The 24490-nt window shown below is 38.5% G+C and overlaps 2 long non-coding RNA genes across 3 annotated transcripts in view; both read left to right on the forward strand.

Annotated features, from left to right (window-relative positions):
• The window catches only part of LOC140002418 (uncharacterized), a 200588-nt gene that overhangs the window by 127986 nt on the left and 48112 nt on the right, over positions 1-24490 (forward strand). The gene's annotated exons all lie outside the window — the stretch shown is intronic.
• LOC140002417 (uncharacterized) lies at positions 13221-14579 on the forward strand. 2 transcript variants are annotated; one of them, XR_011808887.1, is made up of 2 exons: positions 13221-13500; positions 13569-14579. It is a non-coding gene; the product is annotated as an uncharacterized lncRNA (long non-coding RNA). The 2 variants fall into 2 exon arrangements; XR_011808886.1 differs by having other exon boundaries at positions 13579-14579.

Raw genomic sequence — 24490 nt, forward strand, 5'->3', positions numbered from 1 at the left:
CTTGTGGCCCGGGTCATAGGCACAGACTAAGCTGGAAGCTTGAACGAGGCATGAGGGTGAGTGGATGGCACTGTGGGCCATGAGTTGGTTGGTTGGTTTTGTTAGTCTGTTTCCCCTGGTGGGGAGGGATAACTGAGTGGATGTGGAAAGCCTGGCTGATCAATACATGGCTAAGAGATTGATGTCTTCACAGGAATTTTTTTTTTGATCATGGGGAGGTTTACGTGACACCTGACCTGATGGCTGCTGATGGGTCCCACCTGTACCAAAGGGGGAAATGTACTCAAGCCCAGGAACTGATAGGGCTCATTGAAAAGGCTTTAAACTAGATATGAAGAAGGATGGGGGGAAATAAGACTCAATAGAGATGAACCTGGGGGAGCAGTCCTGGGGTTGAGGGTAATGGCGTGACACAGGTGCATCTACAACAATGCATGCAGCATGGGCAATGAACAGGAGGAGCTGGAAGCTGTTGTACAGCAGGCAAGCTGTGACCTAGTCACCATCACTGAAATGTGGTGGGACCACACTGACTCAAGTGCTGCAATGGATGGCTATTAGCTCTTCAGAAGGGACAGGCGTATAAGGAGATGTGATGGCATGGCTCTCTACATCATCCTCCTTAGGGTCATGGTGACATTTTGGGTGACATTGGTAGCAGGGTGATTGTTGGACAAGATAATCCTGAAGGTCTTTTTCAACCTGAATGATTGCATGATTCCAACTCTGGAATGTAACGAAGTTAAATGATATTCTCTCCTCTGAATTCCCTGCCTTCAGGATCAGGAGTTTAGAAGCCATCCGCACTGGCTTTAATGAAACCTAGTGAGAAGTTTAAAGGTCTGTGAAACAAAATAAAGCGAAGTTACTATAGCTTAGCAATTGCACTGTGGTTTAGATTAATGCATTCTGGATAACATTTGCTGGTGGTAAAGGATGCTACTATAGTCAGCTCCTGTAGGTCAGCTGATGCATGATACATCATTAAGGTGTGGTAAGTCACTTGTGCGTCTTCACGCTAAGCTTTTCCCAGCTCTTGGTGTATCCTAGATTAGGATCATTTTTGAATTATTAGTCTGCAACAATATACCTTTTTTATTGTAACTTTCTTTAGCTTTGTAAAACTTTACTCAATTTCTTAATACCATGAGTTATTAGTAACCTCCTGAAGTTATGTTGCTCTATAGACTGCTTTGAGCTGCTGCCCAGAATGTCCTTGGCTGGACAGATTATTTGCTGTTGCTGGACCTGTATCCCAGACATACAGTCCAGTGTATTTCACACTGTTACCTGTACAATATAATTTATGAACTTCACTTTACAGATGGTAAATTGAAGTGATGAAGTGGTAGTGGTAGTCAGTGGGACTTTCATGAACCCAGCACACTTACTTTTGCTTCAAAAAGGAAAACTTCAGTAGCTCTGGTAATTGAATCAAACTCTCTCAAGCAGAAACACCACTGAAGCCATAGGAGCACCCTTGCTTTTGTCACTTCTCCTTTTGCACAGGAAAACCCAAAAGCTGAAGCGCTTTTTGTAATACCAACATAATGTGGCTTTATTTGCACATTGTTGTCCTATCACTTTTGAAATCCTGGCAGACAGTGATAGGCATCCTGCTTTGGCTGTGTACATCTGGTCACCCTCGAATGGAGCCAGTGATGCTAATTAATTCTAGCAGTACACAACGCCTTGTTCTGTTCTGTCATAATTCACTGAAGGCGGTGAAAGCTATACCCCTCTCTGTGAGGTTTCAAGCAAGCACGTGATTGGAATACTACTTCATGTGTATTCCACATTCTTCTTTAGCCTTGATTTACCTCAAATAAAAGTTCAATTCAGATGAAAAGTTCAAGCAGATGAATTTAGCCTGCTGAATAGGCCTTTAACTACAAGGAAAGATTACTATTTAATGAAAACAACATGAATTTAGTTTGTTACATTTTAACTAAAAAAAATAGTTTAAATAAACTGAAAAATAACAACCTAAAAATAAGTAAACTAACAAAAAATTAACCAGTCTTCACTCTCTTCACCCTCCACCCCTCTGCACCAAAACCAAAAAATTAAAAAAAATAAAATAAAATAAAAATCAGAGCCAAATACCTTTCAGTTCCCATGAGGTTTAAATGCCTAATAGCTTTAAGTGCCTTTGAAAATAACTGGATTAATGGCAATGCTGTTTTAATAAGAGTGGCAGCAAATACCTCACACCAGCAGAAATAGTCTTGGGTTAAAGTGACATATTCAGCACAGATCTCTATTTATTTAGCTTCTTCCAACACTGGATTCATTTCCATACCAGATTGTTGCATAACATGCTTCTAAAAGAAAAGTACACCTATTGGACTCCATAGCTGGATAGAAAGACATTACTAAGTGAAAACATTATTTCAATGATAACAACAATCTACCAGAATATTTGGGGGTGGGAGGGCAACAGATGACAGGGAGGACTGGTTAAACACACCCACATTAATTTGTGTGCACACCAGATCCAGTTATTAAAGTCAATTAACTGGCTTCTTAATTTTTCCTGTTGGATATCACCAAATATTGTGGTGGCAGCAGCAAGAGAAGGGTGACTAATAACTCAACAGTAATTTCCCTAGTGCCTGTAAATAACAAACATTGTTAGCAAATGAGTGATGGAGGTCAATGGGCCATACAGTCATTAGATGGTTTAATGATATGCTGCAGGTTATCTCAGGGCACAGTGCACTAACGACATTCTCAGCCTTCCCTGCAGCAAATAACCTCTGCAACCTGAGATAAGCAGTCACACTGCGCAATACAATATAATAGAAAACGACCCCAATGAGAAATTTCTCTTCTGTTTGACATTTAATGTTCTAGCATCCATCAAAATCTGTCCTGAAAAGAGTGCTGTCCTTCTTAAATCTGTTTTTGTTAATTGAGAAGCTCGTAAAGGGCGGAAACCAAATGTCCTCAGACTTGTGGATTATGGGTAAAGAGGTAATCAAGTCAGTTGGAGAAGAATGCCCAGCACGTAGCATTTTGTTTTCCTTTCCTGGCAGTTGCTTGGTCCTTGAAAAGACATAGTCCAAGGAGAAGTATAAACAGTATGGTCTGTTTTGTGCTGGAGGTTATACTGAAAGGTCATAGCAGACCCTGTAGTCTTGAAGATTTTGACTTTATGAAATCTGTTGGGTCACTTCTCAATGGTACATTTTTGGAGTAAGATGGTAATCCAAGTTACCATGGATTTGGGACTAGCGTGTTAGATTGGTATAAAATAGCAAATTAACTTCAGCGCTACCACAGAGTTGAAGGGAACCTAATAGCAGGTGCCAGGTAATCAGCCATGGTGCAGAAGGAGTGATTTATTTGGATCTGACTGTAGCTTCAGAAACACTATACTGTGTACATAGACCCTGTTTTGCTTAAACCAGAAGAGCACATACAGCATTCACTCTTTGTTGCCCCTTCTATGTCAGTCCAGAAAGGTGGCACAGGAGCCTCTTGACTTCTGTGGATGGGAGAAGGTAAAACTAGAGGTGCAAGTCTATGTGAAACGAAGACCTGAATAACACTAGCAAAAAAAAAAAAAAAAAAAGACAAGCAGTCCCAGACTTGGAGTTTCTAAGGAGAGAAGCTAAAGAGGAAACAAATGACTCACTTGAATTCCTTTATGACAAGGACATTTAAGAAGAGGCAATATATCTACTGTTTGATTAAAGTAAGTTAAATATTTAAATATTTCATAAAGTAATTTTTATTCAGAGTTAACAATATTGTAATTTAAAAGGAAAAAATGCATTAGAAAAGAGGGTCTGAGAAAACAAACAAAAGGGAGTGGAGACTGATGAGCCACTGCATTAGTTACAGGAATTCCCTTTCTCTAGCAAGGTCATGCGCTGGAAGCCACTTCATATGATCAGTATTGCCTGTTACTCTATTCCTTTTTAATCTGGTGATCAGTTAACATATGACTGCTGTGGTTTGCCTTCTTACCTGTTGTTGCTGCCTGACCACCCAGAAGTAGTAGACATGCAGCAAGGACACTTCATAAGCCGAAGACTGTGTAATCACACTAAGTTTCCAATGTCTTAAATTGAGACTAAAACTGTAAACAGTATTACAGATGTATCTAAGTCTTAAAACTGAAGATGCAATATTTTCATGATGAAATGCCATCTTTGTTCCCTGTTCAGAGTCTATACATACTGTGGAAAAGTTCCTTAGATCTGGAAAAGCCAGATAATAAATTAGAAGTGGATACATTAGTTAGAAATATTTTTTCTCTCACACCTATGTTCTGTACAGTCTTTTCACTTGCCCATCCATCCCAGCCTCCTAGCAGGTACTCTGCACAGTAGTTCCCTCTGCTACATCCAACCTGAGGTAGAACCTGAGAAATAATAGTTAAAGTTGCAACATATATCATACATTTTTGATAAATGTTATGTTAGAACACTGCTGAGAAAGCCCACGTGCAATTTACCTGACTTTCTGAGAGGAAGAGTGCAGAAAGGAATACAAACACCCTACATTTTTTACATATAGTGAGATGAGTATAAAGAGGACAAAAACTGAAGTGAAATTTAATATATGCTATGGATCAGACTTGTTCTCTTATCAGGCTACTTGATGAGTGAGATTTCCAAAGGGCTCAACACTCAGCAGCTCCCATTTGGAGTAATTGGGCCACTTCCAGTGCCAGGTAACATGATTCAGTACTTACTGAAGATCTTACTTGAATTTGATCTTAAATTTTCAAAAGTTTCCTCATAACCACAAGGCACACCTAGCTTCCTTTTTTTAATGGTGCCATGGATTAACAGATCAGCCCAACCTGGGTGCCACTGCATTGATTTTTTTTTTTTTTTTTCCCTGTATCTTTGAAGGCCTTCCCAGTCCCTTACTTGGGCAAAAGTAGTAGTCATTCCAGCAACAAGATTATACATCCTCTTCTTGATAACTAAATTGCACTTGTTGACTTAATTTTAAAGAAGCCATCGTGAAAGTCACAGGTTCTTGGTCTTGCAGGATTAATCTGATTAATTCAATTACTTGGAAAACACCTGGGAGCAGATGAGAATGTGACTTCCAGAATAAAACATTCATCATACTTATAAGTGTCTCTCTTGCAAGTGAGATTTCATTCCTTTATAGTGCTCATTCTCACTAAAAATAATAACAGCCAGCAAATATTACTTCTCAAGAAAACATCAACATACTGCAAGGGGATTGCCAGCAAGCAAAAGAAAGGCTTAATGCCAGATAGTCAGGAAGGATTAGACATCTATCTGGCACAGAAAGGAGAAATTCTGTGTCAGAGCATGAGCTGGGGAAGGGGATGAGAAACAGGAGTCTATGTCCCCAGCACCCTACACTGGCTCCAGGAAAGAGAAGAGGAGTGACAGGGAGTAGAACTCACTGGGGCAGGTTTTGACAGATGGGGGTAAGCCAGCCTCTGCACAGCACCACCAGCCAAAACACCTAGATCTCAGATCCAGGAACAGCCTGCTGCATTGCCCTTTTCTCCAGGGTGATAATGCACAGATGCACCAAGCTCCTAGTCTCTCCCCCCACCCACCTTTTCTTTGAGTTACTGTTTTTCAGTGTATCTAACAGAAATCAGTGTCTCTCAGTGGCTTCCAGAGCCATGCCAGAAAGCTGCAGCATGGGACCATACCCATCCCAGCACTGCTCATTTAACACAGCTGGGGAGTCAGGGCACCTGGCACACATTTGAGCTGGGGCTGGGATGCACCACAGCAAACTGGAATAAGCTCTTGGAGTGCAAGTGAATACTTCTTGTTTTTAAAATGCTTTCCACAGCCTTAATAGTGTAGATCAGTTTATGAAGTCCGAATACTTGACCTCACCCTGATACCCAGCTCCAACAACTGAAAGGACAACAAAAGCCTCAGGTAGAGGCTTGACAAAATCCCACAAGCTTATCCCCACTATATTTTCAACCTACTGTGCTAAGATCTGTCTTATCTACAGTACCTAGTTTATTCTACTTTATTACTGCTAAGTACCTGTTTTTAAATGCTGTAATATCCATCTCTTTTCCTCCTCTCTTCTTCATTAGCTAGATGAGGCACAGAGTGAACGGCTTTCTTCAGAAAGGCAAATTGAAATGATGCTTCCTGATTTTTCACACTTTACAGGACATACAGCAAAACCTATTAAAACAGCCGTGGTTTACCAAGAACAGATGCAAGATGTTTTTGTTTCCTGAATACTCTGACAGCTGTCACTGTGACTGTAGAGGAGGACAACATGATATGGATGACAGATGTATGAGACAGTAAACAAGGTAGTGCCAATTGCAGACGGTCCTTATAATTTGGGTAGAACTTGTGACAGTAATTTAATGTCCTGATCTGGAACCCGTTCAGTGCTTTTTTCCCTCAAAGCTTTCTAAGCTGCAGTACTTAATTATCTAGGATTTCACATTTTGGGGGAAGAGGAGTAGGAGAAATGGCCTTAAATGGGAGTTATTCTCTTTTAAAACCCCTCTTACTCTACAGCAATCGATCACATAATTATGTATAATACATTCTGGTGCAATTCAACCTTTGGCCTGTACTACACGGGGGAAATTAACCGGTAGAGCTATTCCATAATAACTTCCATTATAGCTGTTTTGGTACAATTTAACTATTCTGGAATAACTCCCTAGTGCGGAAATTCAGTTCCAGAATAAAAGTGATTTTATTCCAGAATAGTTACTCTTCTTCCAAAGGGGAATAATCACTCCAGAATAAAATCACTTTTATTTCAGAATCATATATGCAGGGAGTTGTTAGGGTATAGCTCCCCCACAGTTATTCTAGTGCCAATTAATTTTCTTGTGTACACAAAAACCTTAGTAGTCTTCAGCAATACTGTCTTATTATACTTAGCTGTGTTTACATGGTAATCTGCATAAAATTAAGGACTGAAATTTAAACAGAACGTGTTAAGCTGTGTTAATTTTCTTCTTTACCTTGTCTCATGCATAGAAAATCAAGATTTTCTAAGAAATTCATATCTAATCTGAGGTTGAAAAAGATCTGCTTGAATGCTTCCCCCTGCATAATTTTTTGTATAATCTAACAAAGCAATCCGAAGTTTATTTTCTACAATTTACAGAAAGTAGTCCAACAAACAAATACACGTGTACACAAATGTTGGATTTGAGAATTTACTTGGTAACATGTAAAAATGGTTGCAAAGGCAATCTGGAAACAATTGTACTTTGATCATAGTAAAGTTGTAGCTCAAATGAACTGAAAGACTTAAAGCACAAACTTGAAGACATGATTAATTCATTGATTTTCATAGGTGTAGAGTATAATAATAATAATTTCATTTTCATGGCTGAAGTTGTCTTTCAACAGTATTCACTAGCATTTTAATAACTTTTTAACCAAGGTTATGGCAAAATTTGAGAGTTCTTAAGGTTAGCGTTTGATGGTAGTTCAGTTTACAACATGTCTGGAGAAGTTTGGAGAGACATCCTACTCAGTTAGCCAAAGGCTTACTCTGAAACAGACTGATGACAAAAGAAATGTTCACACTGAACCTCATTCGTATCCTGAGTTTGGGTCAAGATGCAGACGAATTGACATTTAATGAGAATTTTTCAGTTTCTCCAGTTTCAGTGATGAGAAACTGAAAATAAAAGCAAACTTAATTTTTTTCCTTAACATTAAGCACATTCCTGTCTATACATTCAAAATTTAAATTAAAAAAAAAGAAAGGAAAAAGTTTTTAAGCATAAGATTTTTTGGTTTTGTTTAGTTTAGAAAGTGAAGTTGGTAAACTAGTGTTTATTTGAGGTTAGAAATGTGCTTTCACAGTTATTCTGCTCTTCTGTGAAAATCATATATTTTCAGTAGGATACTGACAGCTTCTGAGCTGCTTCTGTGAGGCATTCAGCACCTGTCAGAAGCAAGCCCTTAGGTATTTCCTCTTAACACACTTTTATTTTTTGAAGAAATGTTAAATTGTTCTTTCACAGTGTAGCTACAGACTTAATTCATGGTAATTGAAACTTATTTTAACTTTACAATAAAAATGAAAGAAAGTTATTAATAAGTTAGCTTTAAATGGAAAATTGTCCTGATCATACTGAAAGTGAATGAGGACACTTCTGCAAAATTCAAAGAGATATTTAGGATTATTTTGGAATTATTATCATAAACTTTACCTGGATTTTAATCATTTCTGTACCCAATTCACATCTGTGCTTTAGTTCCTACAATTTCTCATCGCTGTCTTCTTGAAATGAGGTAGTTGTATTGCTGTGTTCAGAATAGAGGGCTTATATTTGGATTAATTAAGGTGTTGAACTTGGTTATTTGGGAATCTTTTTGTGGGAGCTGGTCAACGATTGTAAGGCCGAGATATGAATCTATGTATATGATGCCTAATCTGGTTTTAAGCTTGTCAAAAGGCAGATTACACAATTGTCACTTGACTGAGTCGATTTAAAGCACAGCCTAGTCTTGTTCTTCAGAGGTTATGTAAAGTATGTCTTCTGTGCATCTCTCCATTCTATAATTTACCGTATTAATTCAAAATCTATCTTAAAACGTCTCACCTGGGAGAAGTGATATTAAGCACATGAAAAAAAAGCTTTAAAAAATGAATTTTTCCTAGATAGTGGTGTGTTACAAGAGCATACAAGCATTTATTTATATGTGTATTTAAAAGAATTTACATTGGGATTCATTTCATTCAGAAATGTTTTCATTTAACAGATGGGTGCAGTTCTGCAAACAGCATTTGTACCTGCAATGTGAAGTACCTATGTATTTAGGTGACAACAGACCTACAAAATGATCTGTGTTGCGCTGCTGTGCCCTCTCAGTATAACTTTTTCGATGTCATTATCAAATTCATTTGGAAAGCTGATTGAAAAGCCTAATAAGAAATAAGATTAACCACGCCCTTGTCAAGTTATAGTTTTGGTTTTTTTAACAGTGATGTCTGAAACTGGCATGTTTGTTCTGACCTAATATGTATAATTCAAAACCAGCCTATTTCTTCTGCCTTTTAATTGTTTTTGTTTTGCCTAGGAATTTTGCATGCCTAATTTGAAACCAGAATGACATTTTATAGACAAGTTTTAAGAGTCAACTTGATAAAATAGGATTAAAATTACAACAGTTTTACTCTAAAACAGAATTAACATTCATTAGATTTCTTTTTTTTTTATGAAGCTCAATGCAACTTTATTATTCCAGTAAGAAAAGGTAACAATATTGCATGTATCAAGTATGTGCTATTCATATAGAGAAAATAGAAACTTTAAGGGCAACATAAGTGTGAATAAGTCTGTTCAAGGGATTTAGGGCTCTTTTAAAATATACAGATAACAACAGTACTTTGCATAGCATTTCTGACATCTGCAGGCATGTTCTTGCACAGATATTTCTGCAAATAAACACTAGGAACAAGGATGCTGGGGGAAGGCCAGATCATGCGGAGTCATGGTTGTAGAATTGGCCTTATTTGGTGGTAGAGACATTCACATATGGAAAAAATCAGATCTTGGGAAAGCCTGAGTTCAAAAAGCACTAGGTCTTTGAAAGACCCAGGAGGGTAGCTGGGCTTGCTAAAAGAAATAATTTAATGGGTTTAAAAGGTGGAGACTCAGACAAGGAGCTACTCTGCACTTGTAATAGGCAGTTTTCAGGATGGTAACTAATATACCCTGGAGCTGGGGGTGAAGGACAGAGCCAGGCACTCCTGCAGTTGTTAATTGAGAGGAGGTGTCCCACTGCCTTCAGTGATGAATAAAAGACATCTGGTAAAATGAAAACCAAAATATTACTAATCATACTGCCTGATAAGAGACATAAGCAATTCAAAACCCCTCTCCTTCAGTAGTTTGGGTTGTTTCTCGTGCATTGGCAAAGACAACAAAACTCCTGTATTTACACTGCAAACTGATGGTGGCCCTAGAGTATGGTGAAGCAGCCACACATTTTCTCCTAACATTTCCTAGCTAGAAATACGTGCATGTGCTTCATGCTTCCATCTAACACTGTGTGAAGTGTCCGATTTTCTGTGTGCGGGCAGTACCTTCACAGGAGTTCTCAAGAGTTCAGATTTATTGAGTAAGAATAGCAGGTCTGCAGTTAACATTTGACTGGCACTTCTGCATGTTCAGAGTCAAACCAAAGCCCTGCCAAGCTGAAAGGTTAGTGCCAGAAATCCCAGGCATGCACTGCTCCTTCCAACTGTAAAAACATTTAATCTGGAAAAAAAGTGTTGTAGAGAAGTCCAAATGCACAACAGTTAAAACTGAGACAATGATCATTTTAAAGATTGTGATCTGTAGAACGACTACCCCCAAACTGTTCCTTTCCCTGTCTACTGTAAAGACCTTACTCTACATACTATCACACATACAATGCACCTTTCCTTGCATCATATTCTGGCTACCCTGGTAAAATCAAAAGCATATTACCTTTTTGATACTTCCTCTTGATGTCTTTCCCCCTGTGACACTGTGTCATACAATCTAAGGAAGCATCCTATGTAACAGTGACACAGAATAATACATCATGTCACATATATTAAACATTTCAATGCATAATATATTAAACATTTCAAAGCGTTACAGATCTGGAGGATTTCAGATAAAAGAAGCAATTGTTTGAACCCCCTCCACCCCCCCCCCAAAAAAAAAAAAAAAGGTATAAATGTCCACCATAAGGTTGACATTTATACTTGAGTTTTAATGGTTCCTCTGATTTCTGTTTAATGTGGAGGCATGTGCACAATTATAGCTGTAGTGCTGAGACTGTTACTGTTAACCATCTTTTTAAAAGTGTTGTTTTGAAAGGTCAGGCTAAACATTGTGTGCTTTGGGGATTTTTCATTCTATTTTCCTATTGACATTGAGAATGGCAGCAGGATTGAGCCAAAAGATACCAGTATTTTCTAGTAACTGACTCTCCTCTAGGAGAGAGTGAAATAAGATTTTCTTTGTTTTTCATGTTGCTTTAGCTTCATGGATTCCCTGATTTTTGTCTTTTGCAATGATACTATGTGGCAGCTGGACATAGTACTGAGAGCTGATCTACACATGGGCTCTGGAAAGCTACACGTTGAACCATCTAGAGGTTTCAACCCAAATACATGTACAGGAATGGAGGTCAAGCTCCAAGTGATATGCCATCTAGTTACAAGGATAGGCCAGGAGCCTCACACAATATCTTTTTGCCAGGAAATCTGTTCCCAGAGATACTATCAACAGTACCAGCATTAATTAGACTCACTAGGAGACAAATCTACATCCTTACCCATTTTTAAATAAATTTTATCATTATTGTGTTTTAACCCTACTACTTTGAATACTTACTTTTGTTATGTGATGAAACTTGAGGATTTCCATGAAAGATCACTGCCTAATCATAAGAAATAGAACCACTGGGGAGAAGGTAGTGAGGAGAGGTTCAGAAATTCAGGAGCTGTTTAAGTAGGAAAATTAACTGAAGTGTGAGAGAAAAAGATGAACAAAGGGGACTTTTTGTTTTAACATTATCAAGACAGTGCCATTAGACTTGTTTAACAGCCTAGTTAAGACAAGGAAAAGCAAGCTTATTTTCTGGGGGATTTCTGAGGAGTCATACAGAAAAGACAATTAGAAGATCTTGACTGAGGCTTAGAGAAGAAAAAAGGCAAATGATGTCAATCTATAAGACAGAGACAGATCAGTCTCAACATGTTGGAGAGAAAGTTCCATGCTCAGTGGACTGGATTACCAAATCACGGAGTCGAAGCAAAACAGAGCATAAAGAGCCTTAAAAATTCAGTCAAGAATGTACAAGAATAAGGAGCACGATAAATTGTTTGCTTCCTATTTTGATCACAAACGTAAGTAGGATCCAACCTTGAGACAGAGCTAAAAACAACAAAATTTATTTTTGTAGAGAATGGATGTAGGTTGAAAATATCCCTGGAACCAGTTTTACAGAGATGTACTGTAGAAGGACAGGAGTCCACATTCAAAAATTTAGATAGAGGAAAGCGGGCATAAATCTGGAGATGATAAAGAAAAGGCAGTTTTCCTGTAAATTTGCGAATTCCACATGACAGGGTCCTAAAACAAATGTTTTCAATGTAATTTAAAAAGTTGGTAACAGAAGAAGTGGAATAAAGAACACAGTATGACTTTGTTCATATAGCTGTGCTCAAGAGAGCCTAATAGCCATGACCCCATGCTGTCAAATTTGTTTATGCAACATGAAAAGCTGCATAAGTTCCCTGCAATGTTATCCCAGATACTCATAAACTGCAGATACTCCTGGCACTAGTGAAATTTCATCTTGTCCCTTTGGAATATCATGTAGTGCCAAGGTGATTTCAACAAAATCACTTTGGATACCTTTGACCCAAATGAAATGAAAATTTTTGTTAAAGACGTGATTTCTTTCCCTGCCTTCCACTGGCATCAGCAAAGACAAGTTATTTTGCATGGCTACTCATTCTATGCATACCCACACCATAACAGTTAACATGTGTTTTGGAGAGTTCCGTTTAATTCATTGACATTGTAAACTAATGGCTTACTTGTAGCTCATAGGAGAAGTCATTCTGTATACAGAGATTAAGCGCTGTCAACTTGCAGATGTTACATAGTGTTTTTTACAACCCCAGACCTTTGTTAAGAACAAAACTCAACTTTACGATGCTGTCAGCAAGTGCTTCCAAAACCTAGAGCAAGTTTTTTTTTCTGGTCAGAGTCCACTGTTATGCTTCCTCCTCAACCATAAGCTGAAAGAGTTTCTTTTCTCAGGAGTCTTTTACGGCCATTGACTGCCTGAGCCATATGTCTTCATTTAATAGCTGTGGCTTCTGTTGAGTTTATTTACTTGCCCCTGCAGCTTTGAATGAAGGACTGCTTAAATTTAATTACTTTCTAGTGCAGCTTGAATAGCAAATGGAACTCTGCTAATTGATAACTTCTTCTCAATGAGGCTTTGTACCTCACCCTGGCATGTTCCCTCGGGTGCTTTGGGTAACCTCATTGTTAGGATTGCTGATTCAAATGGAAATGGATACAGAAACTTCAGATCCAATACTGTACAGTGAAGCCTGGCAGATCCAATCCACCTTTAACTTCCAGGGAGATATTCATAGGGCAGCAAACAATTGTGTTGAGGATGGGAGTCCATGGATTGCATGTCTGAGTGAGTTACTTGTCAGCAGCTACCCATCCGTTATGAGTTAATTCTGGATTAAAACAGGTACAGTTGATTTAACCAGAAGTTCAGCTGAAGACAAGCAGACACAGTCACAAGTTCAGCACTCCAGAAGTATTGCCAATGGAGAACTGTCCAGCAAGAAAAACATCAGCATAAAGTTTGCCACTAAGCTGAGCATCAACAAGTCCAGATGCTGTAAATAGAACTGCAAAATGATTTTTCTGTCTTCTGAAAATTTCTCAGCTACAGATTGCCTTGTTCAATATATTAGGATAAAACTCATCATTACTCAGAGTAAGAAGGATCATCTAGCCAAGAAGTGAGCTACTTGGAATTTCCTGCTCTCCTGTGGGATGGGTGATACCGAAGTCTAAAGCTCTGAATCAGGCCCTCTCAGACTTTTGTCCCATTTCCTACAGGACTGCCCTGACAACACTGGACCATGAGCTCTTTAGAAGCAGGCAAGCATCTCACCAATAGTTCTGGAGGAGAGAAGAACAGTAGTGCTCAGGAAAAAAAATAACTTAAGGCCCATAGAAATTATAAGGTTTTAGTCCCAGTGGGATGTCAATGTCTGAAGGTAAAGTCTGCACTGCAAAGAATGAGGGAATGGGAATGATCAGGTAGAAGGGTTGGCTACTGAGTGATGCTGCAGGATATCAGCCAGCACCCACAGATTGGGTGATATTTTTCATGTCAAGTACTACAGAGGTGTGCTGGTTGGTAGCACAGACAGACTTAGTCTGCTACCATTGCCTGCAAAAGTACTCATGATTTTTTTCCATTCCCTACCCACCCCCCCCCTCAAAAAAAAAAAAAGAGGCATGTAAAAGTTCCTGTTTGTGTCACACTTACAGAGAAGCAAACATACACAGATTATTCTTGTACTCTTGAGTTTCCCATTGAATGCTTCATAGGGACACTCTAGTAAAATCAGAAGTGCATATATAAACCTTATAACTATTTCTGGATGGCTGGAGCTGTCATTTCACTTAGCCTTTTATGATTTCTTTGTGTTATTATTCCAACAAATGTAAAATCAGCATCAGGTTAGGCACTACACTACAGATTATTTGAAGGCTGTTGTCCAAAGTTACTTGGGGGTTTGGCATAAACTGTGCTCTCAAAAGGGAAAAGTTTGTTCTTTGCATCATGATATAAGGAATAGTCTGGAAACTATGTGCTTGTACTTTGATTGTAAGTTCCAAAACTACAGCAGTGCATTCATGTGGTTTTTGAAATCTGTTTATTAGTTCTCTTCAGCACATGCAGGAAGTAAGTAGAGTTCTGTGTAGCACCTTGCTTGTACTGAGTGTAGCATGCAATGCTATGTTAAATATTTGTGTAATCTGTTTTGCTGGAACAACTGATAAACAGCAGTGTATTTTCTTTTCAGTATTTCAGTATTTCCCGTGTTCTGTACTCACATACAGAATATTATTACTTTATAAGGATTTAACCAGACAAAACTTTCAAACAAAAACTCTAGCCATACATTCTTACAGAGATCAAGATTGGCCAGAAACACATTCACAGTTTATCATCATTTCTAAACTATCTGCAAGTCAGATGTACTGCCAGGCAGCTTTTTCAAAAAAGCTGTACCTCTTCTCATATAAATACATCACAAAATCTCTTGCTTTTCCTGCTGTTTCAGTGGAGACAAAACAACTATGCACATGTGTGTTTCTGAATGAGCGTCTGTGCTTTTCTAATTATTGCATTTATTTGCTTTATTCTTCCATTTCATCTGTTTACTTTCTTTATCTGCTCTTCTATTTTTACTTGCTTACTCTAGTTGTAGCTTGCCAGAGGCCACTACAATGAAGCTTTGTGTATTTCCATCTTTGGAGACAACTTTCTTCCTTCAACACTTTCTTCCAGTGATAATTCCTGGAGTTGCCCTATCCAAAACATTGCAGTTCAAAACATTTATTTCAGGACAGCAAAGTACAAAAGCCAGCCAGAGTGATACATGTATTCCACTCATTTGAAGGCCAGCTCGTTCAATGGCCTTTTCAACATCTTTCTTCCTCTACTTTATATCAGCCATGACTGGACTACATGGTTAAGTGTTGCCGTATCTTTTGTTTCATGCGTCTTCTTTTTATTTTCCTCATTTTATTGGCTTCATTTCTGTTACTGTTGTTGTTTCAAAGCCCTCAGCATCATAGAAATTGCTGTGCTCAAACAAATGCTTCCTGTCTTGTCTTTCTTGGTTCATTCTTTTCAAATGACCTTGGCATATCTTCTTGTCTGTTGTTGTTCTTAAATATTGCTTTCACTTTCAGGTTCAACTTTTTTTGACTTCTTTGCTCCCACCATCACTTTCTTGATCCTTGTTTTAAACTCCATCATAAAAATGCTTCTTCTATTTTCTGTTTAATGTCTACATCTCCCCTTTCATTCTTGTAAAAGCAATGTCTGTTCTCTCTGAGATTTGTTAGATGTTATTTATTGTTTTAATGCTCTATTGTTTTGTTTCCTTTATTGTAGTTTTGGATAACAGCAAACATAAAAATACAGTTTCAAAATAATTAAATGCATCACAATCAAAAATACCATGTAAAAATGAGCAAAAAAATATTGATTGTAATAATCTATATGGCAAAGAACAAATGCTCTTAGCTTATTTTGGTGGTGAACTCTACTGAGATCCCTCTTTGCTCCACACAACTTCACTAATAATTCAGTGAAGACCTGTGGTGGTGGTCCTATTGCTTTATGCACACTGTGCACACATTGTGTGTAACACCTCTTTTTGGGTCTGGGAGTGAAGCAGAATGGGAAAGTATGAGTAAAAAGTATTTAGAACTGTCACCTCGTACTACAATACTTTCCTTAAAAACATGAAGAGGAAATCTAGATCTGGTTGCATAGACAGGAGACTTTGCAGCATCTAGCCCTAAAAGTTTAGGATTTTAGATATCTTGACAACAGCCTTTCCTCTCTGCTTCAGAATTCCTCTGATTTTCAGTCTCTGGTTGCTGGACTGCCATCATCACTCAGCCTTTCATCTTACATTGAATACATTAATAAGAGATTTCAAACATCAGTACATCACAGTAACAATAAATCACAGACATAATCTAGCTGATCAGAAAATGCCTGCAGCATTTGAATTCGTAACTTCTAGCAGCAAGTACCACGATGCATCATTACCACCAGAATGTAATAGCTTTATAAGAAACTGAGGTTCTAAGATTACAACTTTTATTTTTTTCTTATTAATAAGCAGATAAGGGTAAGTGTTACAGAATATTTCACATGAGCATTCAGTGTTTGCAAGGCTATCTTCTTGTTTTCCACCATTAATTTATTATAGACTGACCATCAGAAATGGTGAAAAATAGATGATTAAATTGGAAGGACAACTAAGATTAATTTTGTGTTACAAGACATGGGTGTTTTTCAGTAGAATCCTTATTCTCAGCCACTAGGTGAACTTCAATGGAGTCTGGTTTTGGTGCCCTCCACTAAGACCTTACTCTCCAGGTGGGCCCAGTGGAATAAGTGAATAAATATTCAATACCACAATCCAAAGTAAGGTTGAAATTCAGCCCCACCTAAAACACCCACTCAGAGCTAAGTGCCACTGCCTGAAGAGTGAATGTTAAGTAAGACTTTAAAAGAGCATTAATTCATTAATATTGTCTAGAATCTAACTGAATTCTTTCTAGTAACCAACAGATTAAACATTGCATTTTACAAATTGCTACTCTGCTTGAATGAGTCATTAGATGAAATCATGCATGGTAATGTACTTCATAAGCTCTTATGCTTTAACTTTCACAGTTTTATCCAGTGATTGTTTCATGGGGGGGGGGGGAAAAAAAGAATAAGCTTACCCAGAAAACCTGTGTTTGTTCCCCAGCTTCTGTACAAGACTTAGCATTAACTATCCAGGGTGACTACCATTAGGAGAGAAGGTCATAAATGTTTTCACTCTCTTTTTCTGGTGAAATGAATCCTGTAGTCTCCCCTGCATAAAGCCAACATAAGGAGCGGAAAACACCCATTTACACAGACACCTCTCTGAAAAGCAGAAAGCCTGATAGCTATGCTGCTTGATTGGACAATAAAGAGGTGGAGTTGAATCACTGGAGGCAGAACACTAAACTAGGCCTGCATTTTCAGTAAAATGTAGGTGAGTGCTCCCACATTAAAAGGAGATTCCTCCAGCAGTTCCTTGAGCAGAAAATGACAGGCAGGCGTGTGGACCTTTCACAGACATCCGATCCTCTTGTATGGTAAAGAGGTTCCCAGTAGACTTCCCAAGTAAATTCCTTGTAGAACATACGCAGAGAAATGTCTGATTTCAGGATCATGTTTAATTATGAGAAGGTGCCCTGTTCAGATATATCCATCTTTTCCTTCCATGTACTATAGCCCTCTTTTGATATAGTCTTAAATCAGCTCTCCAGAGACTTGGGCCTCTTTCTTTCTGTGGTGATTGATCTACCTCTTCTTGTAGGGGAATTTCAATTGCTGTATTTTCTGCTGTCCTGAATCTGCTTTCAGAGCTAAAAGTTCACTCCATATGCATTGGAAAAGAGTCATTTACTTCAGCAGAGCTGTATTGCTTTATACCAGCCGAGGACCTAACCTACACGTAAAAAGTATATGATGAGAGTAGGCATCTTGAAGATACACGTTTTTCAGAAAAATAAAATAAGTTTGTTACCTATATATACACTGCTACATTCTTTCATTTCTATAACAGGCACCAAAATATTTGATTTCAACACAAAATATTGAGTTCAATAGCATAGGCTGGGATACATAAAATGTATCTTTATGTACATAAATACATTATGTACTCCAAATAGTCCCTTGGCATAAATCATTGCAAGTTCAGAGCCTTAACAAATACAACCAATGTACATGTATTGTTTTATAAATTCAGTCTGTTACATCTCTGACTGCTCTCTTTTTGTTTTCCATACCGTCCTCTGTATGCAGAAAAGGATGTTTGTGCATACATTGATCCATTTTTACTGTAGCAACTAAAATGCCCAAATAGGTTTGGTAGCAGTAAATTTTTGAGTTTCATCTTTAAAGTTACAGCCAACACATTCTAATGAATAATCAAGTAAGCAAATATAAATAATTAAGAGATTGTCTTATTATTTTCAGAGCATGTTAATTATGGCTGGATACTGGCATATAGAACAAAAAGTTTTGTAAATCCCCTGTTGGATCATAGAAATGTTACTGGTATTTTCTTCTCACTTGACTTTCAGATTCTTTTTCCCTCCTAAAGTTGAACACTACAAACTCAGTGTACTACAGAAGATTTTTAATCAGTGATTAATTACCATTTAGCTTCAGTTTAGAGCTTAAAGATAAATTGATCCCCAAAATATAAATATATATAATCTCCTGGATGATTTTTTCCTTAGAAAGTGTGGTATGGGTGGGGGGTCACTTAATTAAACACCATAGAATTTGCTTTCTGGGTTCTTGTCAAGATGCTGTATGTGATCTTACTTACTGTAGTAACTGTCGAACAATCCTGCTACAATAAATGAAAAAGAACTGCTGGGTGCCAAAGCAAAACACTCCCAGTGCAGCTCTCCTGTGTAGCCACTTGGTTTTGACTGTAATTGACCAGCAGTACGTTAGATATTGAGTGAGGAAATTTAGTTGATATTGAATCATACTAAAATGAAAAGTAAATGAGAAGGTGTTTTTTTTTTGTTGTTGTTGTTTCTGTTTTCAGAGCAGGATGAATGAGATACCTGATGTCAAATTAGTTGGACCCTGTTCTGGTAGCAAATGTCACACACATTGCTGTACAGGAATGAATAGATGAGGCTTTGAGTCACAGGACTCCAAATGGAGCAGATCATCTTTAATGTCATCACACAGCACTTACAGGGTGATTGGGGAATCAGACACTCTCAGCATGGATTTATCAAAGGTGGATCCCACTTGACAAACCTGATCTCCTTCTAGATAAGATGACATGCTCAGTGGATGAGGGAAAGGCTGTTCATATTGTCTACCTAGACTTCAGTAAAGCTTTTGACACCATTTCCCACAGCATTCTCCTGAAGAAGCTGGCTGCTCATGGCTTGGACAGGTACACTCTTTGTTGTATAAAAAAATAAAAATGGCTGGGCAGCTGAGCCCAAAGACTTGTAATGAATGGAACTTAATTCAGTTGAAGGTTGGTCACAAGTGGTGTCCCCCAGGGATCAGTACTGGGGACCAATTCTCTTCAATGTATTTTATCAATGGACAAGGGGATTGAGTGCACCCGCAGTAAGTTTGCAGATGACACCAAGTTGGGTGGGAGTTTTGATCTGCTTGAGGGTAGGAAGGCTCTGCAGAGGGATCTGGATATGCTGGATTTATAGGCTGAGGCCAACTGTATTGAGGTTCAACAAGGCCAAGTGGGTCATAACAACCCCAAGTAGTGCTACAGACTGGGGGAAGAGTGGCTGGAAAACTTCCTAATGGAAAAGGAGCTGGGGGTATTTGTTGATAGCTGGCTGAATATGAGCAAGAAGTGTGCTCAGGTGGCTAAGAAGGCCAAGAGCATCTTGGCTTGTGTCAGAAATAGTGTGGCCAGCAGGACCAGGGAGGTGATCGTCCCCCTGTACTTGGATCTGGTGAGGCTGCACCTCAGGTACTGTGTTCATTTTTGGACCCCTCACTACAAGGACATCAAGGCCCTGGAGCATGTCCAGAAAAGGGCTATGAAGCTGGTGAAGAGTCTAGAGAATAAGTGTTACGAGAAGCAGTTGAGGGAACTGGGGTTATTTAGCCTCAAGAAAAGGACGCTCAGGTGAGACTTCATAAACCTCTCCAACTACCATAAAGGAGGTTGTAGCAGGGTGGGGGTTCAGTCTCTCTCCCAAGCACCAGGTGATAAGACAAGGGGAAATGTCCTCAAGTTGCACCAGGGGAGGTTTAGGTTGGATATTAGGAGAAATTTCTGCACTGAAAGGGTTGCACAATGTTGGAATGGGCTTCCCAGGGAAGTGGTTGAGTCACTATCCCTGGAGCTCTTCAAGAAACCTGTAGATGAAGAACTTAGTAATATTGCTTAGAGGTGGACTTGTCAGTACTAGTTTAAGTTTGGACTAGATGATCTTAGAGGTCTTTTCCAACCTGAATGATCCTATGATTCTATGAAATACAGTCCAACATATTGTTTCCTGCAGCTTAAAGGTCCATAGTATCTATGGTCCTGCATTCAACAGGGGACATTTTGGCAATGTTTCCAAAATCTTGAGTTCTTTTGAGTATATTTCAGCTAATAGAGAATTATTGGCACATGCACCAGCTTTGAAAAACACTTTAAAAAAAAAAAAAAAACAACTTGCTTATGGTATGTGAGAAGAAGTCATAGTCTGAGATGACAAAGTTTTGGATGTGTGACAATATTTTTGAGCGCTTGCAGAACAATATATCCTTAATTTCAGAAAGAAAATGGGAGCTTTGTTGTTCCTTGATGTGGTGTGTGTGTGGCTATAAGGGAGAAGAAGGCTTCTAGAGATACTCTGCAGGCTCAGGAAGCATGTTCCCTGGTAGTGGAAATAGAAAGAATCTGTACCATCCCTTTCGGCTGCTTAGATGTGATTCAGTGTTGTATACAAGGTGTATCAAAAGGACTTGGTGGAAATGCAAAGAAGAGGTACATCTAGACTCTTTCTGTCTATTCTACTATCCGTCTTTCTACTATTTCTTTAAATGGATGCTGAATAGACGGGACTTAAATCAAGCAGCTTTAGACCATATAAAGAGCTATATCAGTTTCTTCTTCCTGCTTACTCTTACAAGCTGTGTCTTCTTTGGGGAAAAAAAAAAAGTCAAAGACTTTCCCTGGTGTTTTTACTACCTAGCTGGCCAGAGAGTATCCCAGATATTGCTGCAGCAGTACCCTGGAAAGGACACTGTCATCTTAAACAACAAAGGCTGTATGTAAATTAAGAGTCATGGTAATAACGTACTCTAGCGTCTTCATGAAATAAGATTGTTGATACTTCCCTATGTGCAAAAATCCCAAATGGGACACAAAATCCACTTGATTTACCACTGTATGCAAGCTGACCCTATCACAACAAACCAGCACATGTTCTTTTTGCTGTAATGACAAGCACAAGATACAGAATGCTTCACAGAGCAGGATATTTATATACCCAATGTGTTCGACCGGCTGCTCAAAAGAGCAGAAGAGCACAGCATTAGAAAAGCACTGGGTGTGTTTGTATTATATTCCTGGGTATGTATTCATCCCAAAACATTCTTTCTCACTTGAATTCAGGCGGTTTCCGTTATTTATTTATTTACCCCTTATTTATTTTAGTGGCTATTTGACATCCCTTCTTAAGCTTAGCAAATTAAGCCTCCTGCTTCATAATTGCAGCTCTTTCCCTGCCATATGGTTACTCTGATTCATCCCAGCCATCAGCTGGTGCAGTGCACAGTTCAGGGATGTTTGAAGTTTCACCATATTTAAGGGCAGGAGGATTTCTATGTTGCTCATCTTTTTTGATGTTGTGGATTTGGATGTGCCAACTAACACAACTTATTTCTGTTTGAATCAGTGCTATTTTTTTCTCTCAGTAAAGCAGTTTGTGCAGGAGGTGGGAAGGAGAAAATGGGCAAGCACTTATATTTAGGTTGTTTTTATAAAAGTATTTAAATTCCAATTCTCCTATGCCCAAGGCTGCGAGACCTGTAAATGTAAGGCAGCATACTCTGTTGCAAATTTAACCTAATTCTCTCACAGCAAGTGCAGCTACATTAAGAAAGAATCGACCGTGGTGTGTACAAGTGATTTAAGCTGCAACTGCTGGGGTTCAGTGTTATATTCACTCCCCCCTAAGTTTATCCTACTGTGATTTGAAATGTAGAAAATAGATGACTTTAGACAGCATTATATGCTGGCCTGTTCTGTAAGTACCAACAAATCTTTCAAACAAATACTTCTGCAGAGGGAGAAGGGGGCAGGAAAAGCACTTGCCTTCTTTGGAAAAGTCTCTGGCAGAGCTGAACTGTGCAGGGAATGTGGCTAAAGATGGCACAGATGGCATCCGCCACCCTCTGCAGACAGTGCTTTCTTTCCATTCTGAACTTCCCTGCGCATTTTTACAAATGCACAAGGCAGGGCCTTGCCACTACAAAGGCTCAATATTCATGCTTTCCCTGCTCCCCAGAGGCTTGGCACTTACCTCCTTGCCAGGCCCTGAACCTTGAAGCCCAGAATGAGTGCTGCTACCAAAGCCAACATCAATATCCCCCATGTAGATAGTAACTGGTAGATAGACTTAACGATGTATCCGCAAGTGCTTCAGACAATTGTGCATGTATCTGTCTGAATTCACTGAGAATCAACTGAATTCACTGAAAATCAAAGCATACTGTGCACAAATAATTAGAACAGAGTCAAGCATATCATAATGGAGCATCAATCAATCATAATGGAGTTTTAAGCAATCAGGGAAAAAAAAAAAGAGTAGATTGGATCAAAACCAAATAAATAAGTACAATCACTAGGGAAAAATAAAACAAAACAATATACATATATATTTAAATATATTAATTCTATTTAAAAGCATAGGCTTTGTCTAATTTAACAAACTGTTTTTGTGTTCAAAGATGTTTACAAGGGGAAGGAATGTATTTCCTGATGAATGAAAACTGTTAATGTTTTTAAGAGATATGAATGGTTGGACTGATTATCTTTGTGTGGTGTTTACACAATGCTTTTTGCACACATCTGAGCAGTTAAAAGATTTGCGTATGGTAAATTACATCATTCAAATATGGCCCAATGTGCCTTATGAAATATGTGTAAGACAGCAGGAGGCAATTATCAGAGAATTTTATCTCCTTTAGCCTTTTGCAGAATAGTATTTCTATAAACATCAGCTTTCTATTTATCTTTGCACTGTTTTAACTCCTGTGGTAAGATATGATATTGGATGTCATTACTTCAAAGGATAAAAGAGATTTTATTTCATTTTTCAGTGTGTATCCAAGCAGAACAAAAATACCCAGTCTTTTACTATAACATTTAACTTACATAAATGACTCTGTCTAAAAATGTAGGTGTGTTTCCTGAACTACATGTAGGCAAGATTTGAAGGATAGGGAAATTTGGTTGGTTGGTTTTTGTTGTTGGTTTGGCTTGGTTTAGTTGTTTGGTTTTTGTTTTAAGCACTGATAGAAGCAAAACAGACAAGCTTTCAAGCATGTAAGTCCTTCTTCAGGCTTGAAAGAGAAGCAGAGATCTTTGGAGTTAAATACAAGCTGAGAACAATCACTTTGAATTTGCCAGTCATATCATCTGCGAGGAAAGGCAGCAGGTACCCCTGGAACAGAGGAATGACACCTGTGACAGAAGAGATAAGATAGCATTCTCCTGTGTGAAAAAGATGGGCAATTTATCATCAATTGAACCTGTAGGAATTACTGGGCGTGTGCAAAAGAAGGCATGATTTACCATAAAACTAGTATATCTCTAGCCAATCTGTGATTTCTGGCATCCAATAGCATTATGAATTTTAGTTCCCAGGGACTTATTTTGAAGGTTTCAGTTTTACAGGTTTCCCTCGAGGATAAGAACTGAAAAGGCAAACATGAAATCACTGTTTTGTGAGAAATATTTTCTATCAGATCTTTGAGTATGTCTATTTTTCTTCAGTTCTTCACTCATTCTGGTGTTTACTGGTTGCTTGTCTTCACTCATGTATCTTCTTTTTATATATTTGTTATATTTGCTGAAGTACCTTACGTTACGGGATGTGTAAGCAATGACAGGTTACCTGGGAGGAATGCAAGGAAATTGTCTGAGCAGCCAGGGATCAAGTTAGGAAAGCTAAAGCCCAGATAGAAATTAATCCGGCCAAGAACATTAAGGGCAACAAGAAAGACTTCTATAAGTACCTCAATGACAAAAGGAAGATTAGGGAAAATGTGGTCCCTCTCCTGAAGGAAACAGGAAACCTGGATACCCAGAACAGTGAAAGGCCAAGGTACTGAATGCCTTCTTTGCCTCAGTCTTCACCAGCAAGACCAGCCTTCAGGAATCCCAGGTCCCCGAGGCCAGGCAGAATGGCTGGGGAAAGGAAGTTGGATCTTTGGTGTGGGATGCCTACAAAATGCTACAGCATACACTGTTCTCTAGCTCTGCCCTACTATCTTGTCTGCACAGTTTGACTCATTGTCCACTGGCCCTTTTTGGCCATAATTTCTGGCCCTCTGTAGATTCAGACAGTATCTAATATGTTAAACTACATTTGTAAAGATTTTTCTTCTGAAAAAGACAAAAAAAAAAAAGACTGTTCTTTCAA

Source organism: Anas platyrhynchos, chromosome 4 (genome assembly GCF_047663525.1).
Source record: "Anas platyrhynchos isolate ZD024472 breed Pekin duck chromosome 4, IASCAAS_PekinDuck_T2T, whole genome shotgun sequence".
Classification (NCBI taxonomy): Eukaryota; Metazoa; Chordata; class Aves; order Anseriformes; family Anatidae; genus Anas; species Anas platyrhynchos.